Consider the following 13,982-nt stretch of genomic DNA (forward strand, 5'->3'; position numbering starts at 1 on the left):
CGAGGGATTCCCTCCCTTACTTCCCCCCCTCCCTTCCTCCCTCCCTCGCCGCGCAGGGGGGGAGCCGGCCGTGACTCCCCGGCTGCAGCCCGCACTGCCCGCGGCGCCGGGAACCGCGCTCCGAGCACGAAGCGGGGGGAGAAGTCAGTGGAAGTACTGGCTGGTGGAAAGCGGTAGCTCTGAGGTTGGAAGGACTGCTGTGCTGGGTACGAGGGGCTCTCGAGGCGTGGGCTCGGGGCCAGTACCGGCTCGGGAGAGCGCAGGGGCTAGGGAATTCCCCGCTTGGCACCCTGGCAGAGCCTCTCTCCTTAGCTGCGGTCCTAGGCAGCGGGGGAGGGACTCGGCCCTAGCTGGAGATGCTTATTGCACAGGAATTTTTTCTGCGAGATACATGCCTTGTACCAGGGTTTGCCTTTTATAATCGGCTGGCACGGTGCACGTAGCAGCACTAACTAGTCACAAAACATTTGGCAGAAACATTTCCTAGTTTAGTATCAGCTTTTGTCTGTCTGGGTGTCTTAACATCTGTTTACAGCAACTTCTGCAGTACGGTCTGTCTTTCTATACTGCTGACAGTACTGGGCTCTGCGTGGGGCTTTTAAACACAAAGAAGCAACAAAGAAAGAGTCAAGAAGCAGTAAAGTGCTGCTTTAAAAATCTGGGCAGAAACTTACCCTTTAAATTAAGTGAGAAGCTTAGGGATAATAGTTTCCACTATTTTGATAGTTTCTTGATCAGTATCAGGTGGGAGTCTCATTTATCATTGTTACGACAACAGGGAATCAAATTTTTTTTTTTCTTGGAATAAATAAAATGGTAAACTAGACCTCTCCAAGTTATTAATATCAAAATGCAATGAATGGAATTTGAGGGCGACAAGCATTTTCTGTCTGACATATCAAAATTTAAAGCAAAGGCTGGCAGAAGGAGAAGGTTAGCTCATTAGTTTATGCATTCATGAGTGAAACTGGAAATATTTAGAAATAATTTGCCTCTGCTGAGGAGGGAGATAAGAATAGCTTTGAAACCAGTCTTTTAAAAGTTTCATTCCAAAAATGAAATGTAATGCATGAACAGAGATGCCTTTTCTAGAGAGGTGAGGAATTACAGGGAAGAAAGTTAGATGATGAGAAATGATTTAGCCTTGTTTTGGAAAGTGGAATTTAAAGAGATAGAAGGAAACCAAAGAAAACTGGCAGTGCCAGGGCCAATTGCAGAAGAGGCAGCAAATAGTGTCAGAATGGGCTGGCCTGCAGACCATGCAAGCTGTCTTGCAAGACCCTAATGAAAATCAGTAAGTAGCAAGAAACCATATTTTATGTGTGTGTGGGAGGAGAAAACACAAGTGTTTTTGAAAATGCCTCTTGTGGAATGTCTTCTAGTAAGTACTTCTAATAAGTTCAACATGGGTGAGTCCAGGGCAGGCAATGTCTTATCAGCTACTAGGAAAGACTTCACCTTGAAACTAGGCATGAATGAACACCAAGGGCACATCCTTTCATCAGAAGGGTATTATCAGGGAGTGTTTCCTGAGAGTCTTGTCCATAGGGATTGTAACAAACAAGTTTGAAATGCTACTCTTCAGTTTTAGAAAGCCCCTGTTTTGAATACTGATTCAATACAGCTCTGTCTTGACATTTGAATCAATATGCTAACACAGACAAGATAAAAATTGTGCTTGGAGTGCTACAGAGCAACAGATATATCAGTGATCAGTATGAATACCTTCTTGGGCAGAAAGCATGATGTGATCTGAAAAATACATGTTACTGAAAAATATATGTGTGGGGGCTGAGCCTGGGGAAAGCATGATGCTGATCTCATGCAGACAGTAAAAAACAGTAAACATTCTCAAATATATTGATTTTAACATAAAAGGTACTGAACTGAACAAGAGGTAGTAATTCCTGGTTTAGAACTCTATATACATGATGAATTAATTAGTGCTGTCAAATGGCCGCTCTCTATGGACCAGTGAACGTTGCAGTGTGGAACGGTAATAAAGCAAAATCTGTTGGGGGGGGAAAAAAAAGTGAAGGAATGTAAATGAAAATTGTGGATTTAAAGAATACATATTGACCAGCACTCCAAAAACAAGAATGAGGATGACTGGCTAACTCATTCAGGCAGTGAAGGCAGCGAATAAAAGTTAATACAAGTAAATGGAAAGTGGAGAACATCTGATAGAAAATACATCTGTGAATTGTGGAAAATTTTTTAGAGGCAGTAAAGATATCAGAGGAAAATCTAATGTTAGCAGGACCATGCACAATTCAAAGGAGATACATTCTGTGTGTCTTAGGAACATAGTAACATATATCTATTAATCATGTAATCATGGAGGTGAAGAGGGCAAGATTTTAATGATGGTGCAGAAAAAGCCCACAGAAGCATTGGTTAAATACTTTTCCAAATTTGGGGGAAATATACATTCTAATATGAAGGAGTATTTCATGGAAGTATCACAACCAAGTAATCTGCTTTAGTTTAACACTTTTTTGGGAAAACAAAGTTTTATAACAACTCAAAATTAAATGTACCAAATACTTACTGAGAAGATCTGTGCTCAGTTATGTTAATTTTCAACAAACTAGAATAGAACACTAGGCACATCCCAGACAATGGGAAGGATGCTGTTGTTGACTCAATATCCCAGCATTATGATGGTGGGTAGCCTAGAGAACTATTGTCGATTTAGTTTGGCATCAGTTCTGTCTGAGTTACTGGATAAATCTCTCCAATAATCAAGTTTTAATAGCCACTTTAGTAATATTATTTTGCTTTTGTAAAGGATAAGACTTATCAAAGTCGCTTTCAGAATAATGTTGTTGTAGAAATGTCAAAATGGATAACAGAAATGAATACATCTAAAGGAAATGACTCATCCCAGATGGAATGAGCCTGTGAGTTCATGTGGTCCCCTCAAGCAAGCAAGCATCTGTATTAATCTGCATCCTAGAACAGAGACGGTCCCACCTGCAAGAGTCTGCAGCAAGAACTTCAAGGAATATGTTCCTTTTGGATTTGGAACTTGTCTAGAGAATGCATTTATAAGGGAGAGGTGAAGGGAGTATTTAAAGTACCTACAGACCTTTAAATTTGTCCTTGTGTTCTTTAAAGGCTTTTATGTTTACAGAGTAATTCAGGTGATTTACTGCATTTTGTCTTATGTATGTTATCACTATTAACATCCTGAGTTTGATTTATTTCTTCAGATGAGGCTGGAGGCTTGTTGAAGTTCTAGGGGGAAAAAGAGATAAAATAAAATTGAGTGAATATTCAGTAAATCTGGGCTGTGAGTTAAGGGACTTCTAAAGCCTGACTTCCTTGGTGGTTAGGAACTCCCCTCACAAAAGGGGAACTGGCAGAACTAATCCCCCTGGTTTGTGTTTGACAGCCATGTGGTGGATTAAGAGTGTACGACTGGGAAGGCAATGGGCCCTTTATCTAATCTGTTTTCCAACTAATTATTTGCACTTGTTTTATTTTTCCGAGATGGCAAATGTGGTAGAAAACAGTAAATATGAACCTCTTTCATCTTTAAACTTCTCCAATAAATGCATTTTTGATGTTGTTCTGATTACAAAAGTCTCCTTATGATTCTTCAACAAAGAATGAACTAATAGATTAAGACCTGGATAACAACAGATGACAAAAATAGCCATCAAAGGAAGCTATCACTAAACAGCTGTGTTTTCAGAGGTAGTCTACAAGAGGCCTGATGGCATTAGACATTTTGAATAATGATTTAAAAAGTATTAAATCATTGCTGATTTACAGATGGAGTTTGTCAGTGCTAGAAGACCAGTACAAATACCAATTAAGTCAGAGGAAAAAGTCTAAGGAAGCCAAGAGTAGTTGGAAACATAAAGAGTAAATAATAGGCTTGAAGCCAAGCTTGTAAAAGCACAGCTAATACAACTTTGAGAGGAAAATTGGACATTCAAATCCTGAATAAATTAGAAAGATTTCCAGACAATATTGTCTGGACAAAAAATATGCAGAGGTGGTTTTTTTTGTGTGTGTATGTATGTCACAACCATAACTCATAGTTTATTTGTTTTATAAAGCAAGTCTTTTTTTTGTTTGGAAGAAAGTTGTCCTTGAGTCAACCTTATTGTGATTTGCCTCTTAACTTGTAATTACCAGAAATATGTAGAAAACTTTCAAGTAATTTCTTGAAGAGGAAAAAAAAAATTTAAAAGGCTGGACACCTGAAAAGGGAATGATTACAAAAGCTGTGATAATTAGTAATCCTTTCGGCCTTTCCTAAGTTGTATAATTGGCATAGAGTGGTGCAAAAATATTGAGCTTGGTCACATTCCCTCTTTTGCTAAGATATCTTTGCACCTTTAGCACCTGTGGGGTTGAAAGCAACTAGCAAATATGACTTTGGGGTTAATACCTGGCTAGGTATTTTGTACCTTCTTACTAGCCCAGTGTTCAGTGGCAGTGTTCCATGGTGCTGAATTTGGTTGAAGGATATTGAGATAGGAGCCAGGTTCTCAGCTTGGAAATTATCTGTTCAAGGTGGCTAGAATGTGTTTAAGGACAGCAATGTTTAGGCTGAACTGGGGTATAGTGATTGATATTGAAATGATTTTCTGGAGCCAACCTATAAGAGATTAGTATTGTTTGAGACCAATCAAATTTAAATAGTAAAATTCTGGATGATCTTCAAAAGAGAAGCACTCCTGTTGTTTTTCTGAAAGATGAGTTAGATTGGATCACTTCCTACATTGTATTTTCTTATGGTTCTGTCAGCTAGATGTGAAAACTGGCTTCATCTCTTAGCTCAGTGGAAACTTCCCTTCCCTGAGCAGAGCTAGTTTTATTGCAGGCACTTCCATCAGCATTTCCTAGCCACAGAGCTGTTGGCAGTATGCTTGCACGAGGAGCTGTAGAGCTGAAGGGTGCACTTCTACAGCCAGAATAATTTGACATAAATCTGTGCTGTTGAAAGAGAAGAGAAAATGTGCCTGTCCTTGTCCTTAGCCTTGTTCTTTTTTTTTTTTTTTTTTTTTTTTTTTTCTGCAGTATCTTTCAGCTTTTCTGGCTTCAAATCCAACACCAGGCCAAGTGAGAGAACAGAAAGAGGCAAGAGTAAAAGTCACTCAGACTAAGTTTATTGGGAGGGGCTTCACTCTCAAACAAGGAGAGACACAAAACCAGCCCTGTGCTCTGAACAGTGCTGCATTAGCAGTGCAAATTAAGAAATGAGTTAAAGGAAAAAGTGTGAAAGACCAGATGGAAGGGAACAGAGTTGGCTAAGTGCACATTGAACAAATTCATCTGATCACATCCTCTCATGCATTTGCTCCCCCCAAACACAGCTGGAAAGATCATCTTCCCAGCGTGCTCTTTGGGCTCCTCATCTCTCTGTCCCTTGAGCTGAGCTGGTTGCTCTCGTTCAAGGGCAGTGCAGGCAGCGTAGCAGTCACTATTGGCACTACTCTCTCAGTGCTCAGCTACTGCCAGCAACGCTGCAGCGCTGTCTGTTATAGTTCTTGTGTGAACCCGTCTGAGCTGGTCCCTTCCATCTTGGGAAGGTCTTTCCGTGAGGATCTGCAGAGCTGTTTCGTTGTCTGCCTTCACATTGTCTTTCAAGTTGCCCCTGTAATGTCAACGTACTTTGTAGGCAGTGATTAAGCTTCTGGTATGAGGAGACACGTGCCTGTCAGTCTGACCCACGCTGTCCCATGCTGCCTTGTCACCTTCATCCAGCTGTACACTACATCTCTTCTGACCAAAAAAGTAACCCTTATGGAGTGGCTGGATGGTTTACAGGCTGGGACTTGTGCCTTTGAGCGAAGATTTTTAATTTGCATAAGTAGAAGTTAAAGTTTCTTTTCAGTTTGTATTCTCTCCTTTATTTCTGTTCCTCCTGAGAATCTTTGCCCTGATGATATAGTGTGGTGAATGACAGATCATTCCTGGAGAAGAGAATGAAAAGAAAACTGACTTATTTTTACAAAGGAATGAGAAATAGCTTGCTCTTTCATTAACTATCTGCAGTCTCTCAGCCAAAGTTCAAACTAGAACTGGGCTTTGACCTAGTGTGTGCTGCCTGGAGAAGGTGAGTCAGCAGCTCAGGATGTAGAAACCGCTTTGACCCCCCCGGTCAGCTCACAGTGCTTTCACACTCCTCTCAGAAGGCTGGTGAGAAGGCGGGGTGGCAGGAGCTGCCGGTGCAGCTGCTGTGGTTTCAAACGTTCACCAAGGGTGACGTTGCAGCTGAGGGCAGGGGAGGCTGCTGCCTCTGCGCCTTCTGTTCTGGGCAAGAAGGGGCGACTCCTTCAAAAGTGAGGGGTAGGGAGGATTTGGAGACCCTGCAGCACAACTGGTGGGATAGGAACACCCATGGTACGTGGCAAAGCTCAGGGAGCAGGCATGCAGCGGGAGGGAAGATGGACCTCCTGTAGGGAGCATGCGCTTGGTGGCGGGGACAGGTAACAGAGTGGGATTTGATCCTCTGCTGAAAATTGTCCTTCCCTCCTACCTGCTCTTTGCCAGAATGGCAGGGGGCAGCTCTTGCCAAGGAGAATATCTACTCTTGACCAAGATCAGCCCTTAGCTGCTGCATTTAGCTGCTTTGTGGGAAACATACTGGAAATCTTCACTCAGATTGAATGTGTCCAGTAAGTTGATCTACAGCTTCTATATATTTAGTCTTGCTTTCCTGAAATCGTACAGGAAGCTTACAGCTTGTCAGCTTTGTCTGAGACTGCAGTAAACACAAAATCATCTGAAGCTGTAAAGAACTTTATTCGGGTAAAGTTAGTGATCAGGTTCTTGTTTACAAGATTTAGAAATACTGTTGTGACAAAAAGCATGAAAGCCATAAAGAAAAGAAGAAAATACTGTTTCAGCAGTGCTGTCTAGGATTTATTCTGTCACTATCCAGAGAGACTTAAGACTTTATTTTGAAATTAATCAATTGCACGTTTAAAGAGGCAAGTAGTTTAACTTGTAGTTAAACTTGCTACTGCTTGTAGAGCAAGTAGTTTAACACATGCAGGGTTGAGCTTTGTTTACCCTGCCTTATGAAAAGGACAGTCAGAACACTGCTCCTTTCCCACACTGTGTTTGTAACTGTGTTAGCCTGACCAGAGAATCTAACCCATCTCTAGAGCAGCCTGATTAAAAAAAAAAAAAAATTAGAAAAGGAATCTGGACTTGTAAAAGTGCAAGGTAGAAATATAGCAAAGACAGAGGTAGGATAGTCTCTTTTTGTGGCAGAGCAAACAGAGGAGTTAAGCCAACTGTGAAGCTACGTCTTTGAGCTTCAACTTAAAAATAGTGTTTTAACCTGGTGTTTAATCTCGCCCCATGCTACAAACTCCTTGTTGAAGATGGAAATTTTACAGTTACTTTTTAGGTTACAAAGCGTGTCTTAGCTCCAGAGACTAGTAATTTCTCTACCAATTTAAGGACCTTCTAGTGTTGTGGTCATTTGTTGTCTGTGAGAATGCTAACTGGATCCCATAAGCCTTGCTGAGAATAGATGCCCTTCTGTACATGGGGATCTTGGAGAGCCTCTTCTACCCCTTTACTTTTCAGGAGACTGTAACCATAATTTTACATTGCAATATATTGCAAACCACATCTCAGGAACTTTTGGTGTTATGTAACAGTCTTTAGGCTTACTAGCATTTCATAGAGATGATATGTAACACAGCGAGACTGCTGTTAGGTAGTTCCTGATGCCTTTATAAAATAATAAGTCTCCTTTTAACTCTACTGGTTTCTTCTGCATCTGCGCCTGAAGTCAGACTGCAGGAAGGAAACACAGGGAATGCCTTTTTTTCCTGCTCTGGGGCTCTGCTGCCTGTGTTTCTCTTTTTCAGCATGTTTCTTCTAACCTAAATGACATTTTTCGTCTTTTTTTCTCCACGTTTTTGAAGTTGTAGCAGAACTACATAGATCTTGTAGTATGAGTCATGTGTGTACTTTACTAGACCAGTAATCTCCAAGTTGCTATTAGTATGGCAGAACACAAAAGAATGCATCAAAATGACGGAACATGAATTTAAGAGTAGCTCTAGCTGAAGTGTGCTGCTCTTTCCTTGAACCCTGGGAACTCTGCCCATCTGCAGGAGGGAGCATGATGTGAGCCCTGGTTTGTGCAAGCTTCCCAGACAAGTGGATGAGGTGTCCAGGGGACAGCATTTTCTGGCTGGATATTTGCTACTCTTTTGTGCTTTTTCGTTATCTGGGAAAATGGGGGTAATGGTGCTGACCTCTGTAAACTGCTTGATGGTGTATGGCTGGAAAGTACTATGATAAATTCAAATGTTATGATTTGTTATTAGGGAAAGGCTGAGGTTCAACAGACAGGTCATGCTGGGGCTGACCATCATACTTTTCTATTTGGTGTTAGCTCCCCATATGCTGTGGGCAGACAGCACTGCTGAGGTCTGGTGCCAGCCATGAAAGCCACTGAGTCAAGGAGAGCTTGGAAACAGTGGGAAAGAAGTGAGACAGTCCTGGCCTTGCTTGGTGTCTGTGTGCTGAAAGAAGGCTGGACTGGTAAGGCTGTGACCTGAGCATGAGAAAATGTGTACTCACAAAAGCCTGCTTGTGACTCTTGTGGCTCTGCTGTGGGGTGATTGCAGCTATCGTGTCACACCAAGAGCATCATGAGGGGAGCTGTGGTTAATGCCAGCCTTGCCCTGCAAGCCTGGGTACAGGAACACCACCAGATCTGCACTGCACTAGTGGCAGTGGTCTCAGAGACACGACAGGCAGAAAACAGCTTCAGCTCTAACATTGTCAGTGAGATCTTGGGTGTAAACTGTTTAAAATCCCTCGTGGTGAGTCTGGTAGTGACACCCAGGGACAAGCTGCATTGTTCATTCCTTGGATCTCAGCATCGCATAACTTCCAAAACACTGCAGCTGGTCCTGCACTGGTGAGTGCTGTCACAAGCTCTGAGCTGGAGACCTGGCTACATCCAAGCAGCAGAGCTGTGTGCAGCAGCAGACCTGCAAACAGCCCTAAAACTTGCTTCCTTTGCTGTTATTAGGGTCCTCTCATAACCTAACAAAGCCAAGGAGACCTTTTCACAGCCGTGATGATGGCCCATGGAGTGAAGGCCCAGGCATGCAGCTGAAGAAGCAGAAATACTATAACTGGCCTGAAACATGACTGAAAGTGAAAGAAATGTGAATGGAAACGTGCGTGTGTGTGTGAGAGAGAGAGAGAGGACTAGAAGAACCAACTGAACAGAGGTTGAAAGAAGTCTGCATTCACAACCAAGGATACAGCTGACAGCAGTAAAACTGGGTAAATGCTGACAAATGTGGTGTTTGTGACAAGCCCAGCAGCCTGCACCCTGATAAGCCTCACATGAATGTCTTGTCAGAAGGTGGCATGGGTGCTGATAAAGCCCCTGTGCAGATGACTCCTTGGGGAAGAAAATTTGCTTCAATGACAGCAAGGCTGTAATACACCCTGTGTGCAAGTTGTCCTGCTCCTCTCCCAGCAGGAAGGCAGACTGTGGGACCTAAGGTACTCCAAATGAGGGGAAAAAAAAAAAAGGCACTGAGCTGCAGCCTGTCCTAGGTCTCTCAGGGGATGAGGTAAGTGGGATTTTGAGGCAAAAGGATCATATCGTAGTAAATGCTAGCTCCTAAAGATGGCAAAAGATCTGTTCAAAAATTTGTAGCTTGCCACTGAATTGGAACCTGAGAGATGTTACAAGGACTTGGCATCTGGCACCCTTGGTCCCATCTCACACAAGATTCTGCCAGAGCACCTGGGCGAGCTTGGTGCCTGTGAGAATGGGGGGAGTGAGTGTGGGTGAAAGAATGAGCATGACTGAAACAATTTTTTGAAACACATATCAACTTCCTGCTCCCATAAAGACTTGCGCTGTTGCTACATAAATTTCCTGTATCATAGCTACGTTAAAAGCTACTCTATACTTAAATTATGAAAATATGTAAACTCGTTGTTTAGAACTGGCAAAGTCAGCAGAGTTTGAGAAGTTTTTGTTTTGGCATGATCAGTGGTACAAAAACAGTCCAAACTGAGCTGTGAGAGGCTCTGAGAGCTGAAAATTATTGGGCAAAAATATTGGACAGAACAAAACAGGATAGCAATGAAAGCTGTTGGATGCTTTTAGAGATAGAAAGTGCAGAGCTGAAACTACTCAGCAGCCTCTCTTCTCCACCATTCCCACCCAAAGTAAGCTGACTTCCCGTGTGCCTGCGTAAAGGATGAGCAGGTCATGTCTCAGGAGGAGACCCTCTGCTGAGAGTCATCTGAACAAAGAGTGGCATGGGAGCCCAGCCAGTTTATAAATGGATTTTAAAGTTAAGGCTCCACAGATCTCTCTTTGCAGAGTTACTGTACAGCTCCTATTTCTCCTTCAGCCTCTTAGCCCTCTTTTCCATGCTTCATATCTCTTTAAATGGCCCTCATCTCTTTGTGATCAAATCCTGCTTTCAATTAGCATTATTGTCCTTATGAGTATTTGAAATTTGAGTAATTTTCCTCATGTTTGTCTTTTTCCACGTTTCATTGTTTCCTGCTTAGGATGGTGGTTTCCATAGATACCTTGGACATTATTTATCCGTCCTCCCTGGACGTGCAGTTCCTCCCAGTGAATTACAGTGCAGTTTGCCACTTCTGCTTGAGGTCTTTGTTCCTTCATCCATATCAGTGCTATACTGAGCATTTTAATACTATTTTTATAACATGTCGTATCATCTTGTGTATTTTCTTGTGCTCTTATATGGCTTTCAATCCACATGATAAAACTCCTATCCCAGCTAGTTCTAAATTAAAAATCAGTACAGTGTATGTCTGTTCTAGGATTTTGTACTGATAATTGTGGAAATTTTAGCTCAGCTTTTCTCCACTCTGCGTTACTGTTAAACAGAACAGTGTTTTGTTATTTTTGTTCTACTTCCTCCCTTGAGAAATGTTATCAAAGGAAAAAGTCTGGCAAAGCATTCAGCATTGGTATGGTACTATCTGAAAGCACAGCTAGCACTGACTGGTATTGTTTGAGACACCTCTCTCATGAGTTTTCTTTCTTTATCCTGTTTCTGCCTCGTCCCAGAGAAAAGCATATGGCCTGGATTGCAGGAGTAGATGCTAATGTGAGTCACTGCTTGGTATTTAGTGGTGGGAAAGCTGACCCCTATCAGTCCTCCCAAATCCTAGCAGAAACCAAGAAAAATCTGGAGGCAACATGAGTTAGTGCTTTCTTCTGCAGGGCTTTTCTGCCCTTGTCAGGCTATTTACTGCATAAGTGGGACTGTTCTGCTGATTCAGCATCACAAGAAGTGATGCAAGGGCAGCTCCAGGCCATACTTAAGGAATTACACCATGAGAGTCACAAGTTTTTCTCTTTAGCTGATTTATAAATGGATTTATTTTCTTTCTTGGTTTGTCCCAAAGCTGTTAATAAATAACTTTTTCAATGCCCCTGCTCCTGCAGGAGACATGAGGAAAGAAGCCTGTGCTCATGTGAACTTACTGCAAGTGCTGCAGCTGGGCTGGAGATACTGTGGCTGGAAGGTGAGCTCTAGTTTGAGCTTGGGACTTCCCACAGCCAGAGGGAGAGTGGCTGGGAACGTGGCAGTGGTGTGTAGCATGTTTTTGCATGGGCCCAGGTTTGCTGGCCATTCCTCCTGCTGCGGGTCTGTGCTTACTGTAGCAGAGCCAGCCAGCAGCTCTTTTTCATGCTCTTAATCTGTCCCGTTTGCTGGAGTGCCCATTTCACAAGCTTGCTGCTTCTTCAGCTGAAGTAACTTCTGGTTTGTTGGCATTTGACAGTGGAGAGTGTTGATTTCTCTGTCCTGGTAAGCATCTTTGAATACATAGGCTAAAGCAAGGAGCAGAAAGTTGAAGGCAAGTGTTATAGAAGAGCTTGGGACTTCCCTGTTTGCACCTCCTTTTTAGGAAGGGAGAGTGGCTTGTGCTCTTAGTCTTCTGGGGAAATGCAGTGAGAAGTCAGAGCTCTAACCTCTTCCCTGGGCCCAGTCCTGGGTGCAGTCTCTGCAGATGCTTGGGGGCTGCTCAGTCACTCAGAGGTGATGGTGGTTTAGTGCCTCAGCAGCAGCCCTTTGCGTGTCATGTGTGCAGCCAGGGCAGCTTGGGCACTGGGCTGCTGTGACCATGTCTTGTCCTTGTTACCACCGTGTGCCCATACTGCCTTTAGCCAAAAAATTTCATGTTTGTATTTTGAACTGTTTGAGGCAAGGACACTGGGTGAGGCAGGAGAGTAATGAATACATATAAATTGAAGGCTAAACTATGGTTTGATTATGAATGTGTTTCTTTTCCTGAACCTAATTCTCCATGGGGTTCACTGCACATCCCAGTAATAAGTAATCTGAACCTTGGAGACTAATAACATCCTGTGCCAGCGCATTCATCCAGCAAAACTCATTTGCTGCTTTGTTCTATGTCTGCATGAGGCTCCAGCCCTTGCAAGGTGCTCTTCTGACCATAAGAACTTAGATTCGTATTTAACTTTTACTTTTCATTACCTTTGCTATCTCTAAGAAGCATTGATTCTAACACTCAGGCACTTTGTCAAGGCCTGTGCCCTGCAACAGGCTTTGGTCCCATGTTCTTCCCACGTTGTCCTGAAAAATACCACAGGATAATTTGTTTCCTGCTGTTTGAAATGGAAATTGTAGCAGCATGAGGAACAGAGCGTGATATTCATGCCAAATATCATAAGCTGAATTCTCCTCATGGTTTGTGGGAATCCTAGCTATTAAAGCTGACCTCTGAGAAATCAGCGTATTTTTTCTGCAAAGCCTGGACAGTGGATGTACTCCTCAGCAGGAGACAGAAGCTCTCCCAGCTGTTCCCTGTCCTGTGCTCTGCAGTGTGGAATGGAGATACCAGTGCTGCCAGTGGGAGGTACGGGGGCAAATCTGGAAGTGTTTAACTAGAGAGATATCAGGTTTGTGTGCGCAGCTTTAACCTTGGCTTACTCAAAGGAGACAGAAGAGCTGCTGCCCTGCCTGGACAGCAAGGGGCCTTTCTCTTAATCTGCTAGAATTAGTTGCAGAGGGACGGGCCCTACAGTTTTCTGTGCTGCAAATGGGTACTGTGCATATTAAGGGAGGAAAAACTCATTGGGTAACGAGCAAGTGTAAGATGTACTCCTCTAAAAGAGCAAATACCTGTGCTGGAAATCACACTTGCAAGGGGTGGGATAGTCCAGGAGCAGGCAATATCCCAGGCACAAATGAGCACGGCAGCCATCCCCAGAGTGTGTACTCACACATGGGGGGTTGCTGGGGAATGGGCATCATCGGTCCCTCTGCAGAAATGGCCTCATTGCCACGGGCCTTTGCCGCTGGCACTGCTGATGCTGCACCAGGCTGGAACAGTGTTTATGCTTCTGCAGTTGTTTTCCAATGGTTTTCGGTCCTGAGTGGGAAGTGAAACTTCAGGAGACGAGCTGGTTGCTTTGCTGTGCAGAAATGCTCGGGAAGCTCGGGTTCCTGCCAGCTGCAGCAGCACGGGCAGCTGCTTGGCGTGCTCACATGCAGCCCTTTGGGCAGCCACGTTGTGCTTTGGATGCTGGGGAAGCAAGCCCCTGAAAGCGGTAGTGTTGCTCAACACACAAGGCGGTCCTAGGACTCTGCAACTCAGAGAAAAAATATCCTTGAGGTGTGGCAAGGGGCTTGGCAGCCCCAGCCCCTTTAAAGCAGGGGAGATTGTCAGTAGAGAGGGCATACAGGGAAAATTGTAGCTACTGGGGAGGACATATTTTGACATCACTGTGGGTGGTGAGATGTTTGGATGTGTATTTTCTGCGGTTGTTCCCCCTGGCAAAACCTCCTGTTGGGGGTAGCAGTGTTTACAGTGTTCAGGACTTTGTGTTTTCCAGGAAGTTTCTGAACTTGCTAATCCAATATGGGTATTGAAGAGGGAGAGCAGTTGTTCTGGAAGGTATTTCCTCTCTTGCCATGACAAATTCTACATCCCGTTGATGCAGGTGGCTGATG

Source organism: Merops nubicus, unplaced genomic scaffold (assembly GCF_000691845.1).
Source record: "Merops nubicus isolate BGI_N331 unplaced genomic scaffold, ASM69184v1 scaffold40392, whole genome shotgun sequence".
Classification (NCBI taxonomy): Eukaryota; Metazoa; Chordata; class Aves; order Coraciiformes; family Meropidae; genus Merops; species Merops nubicus.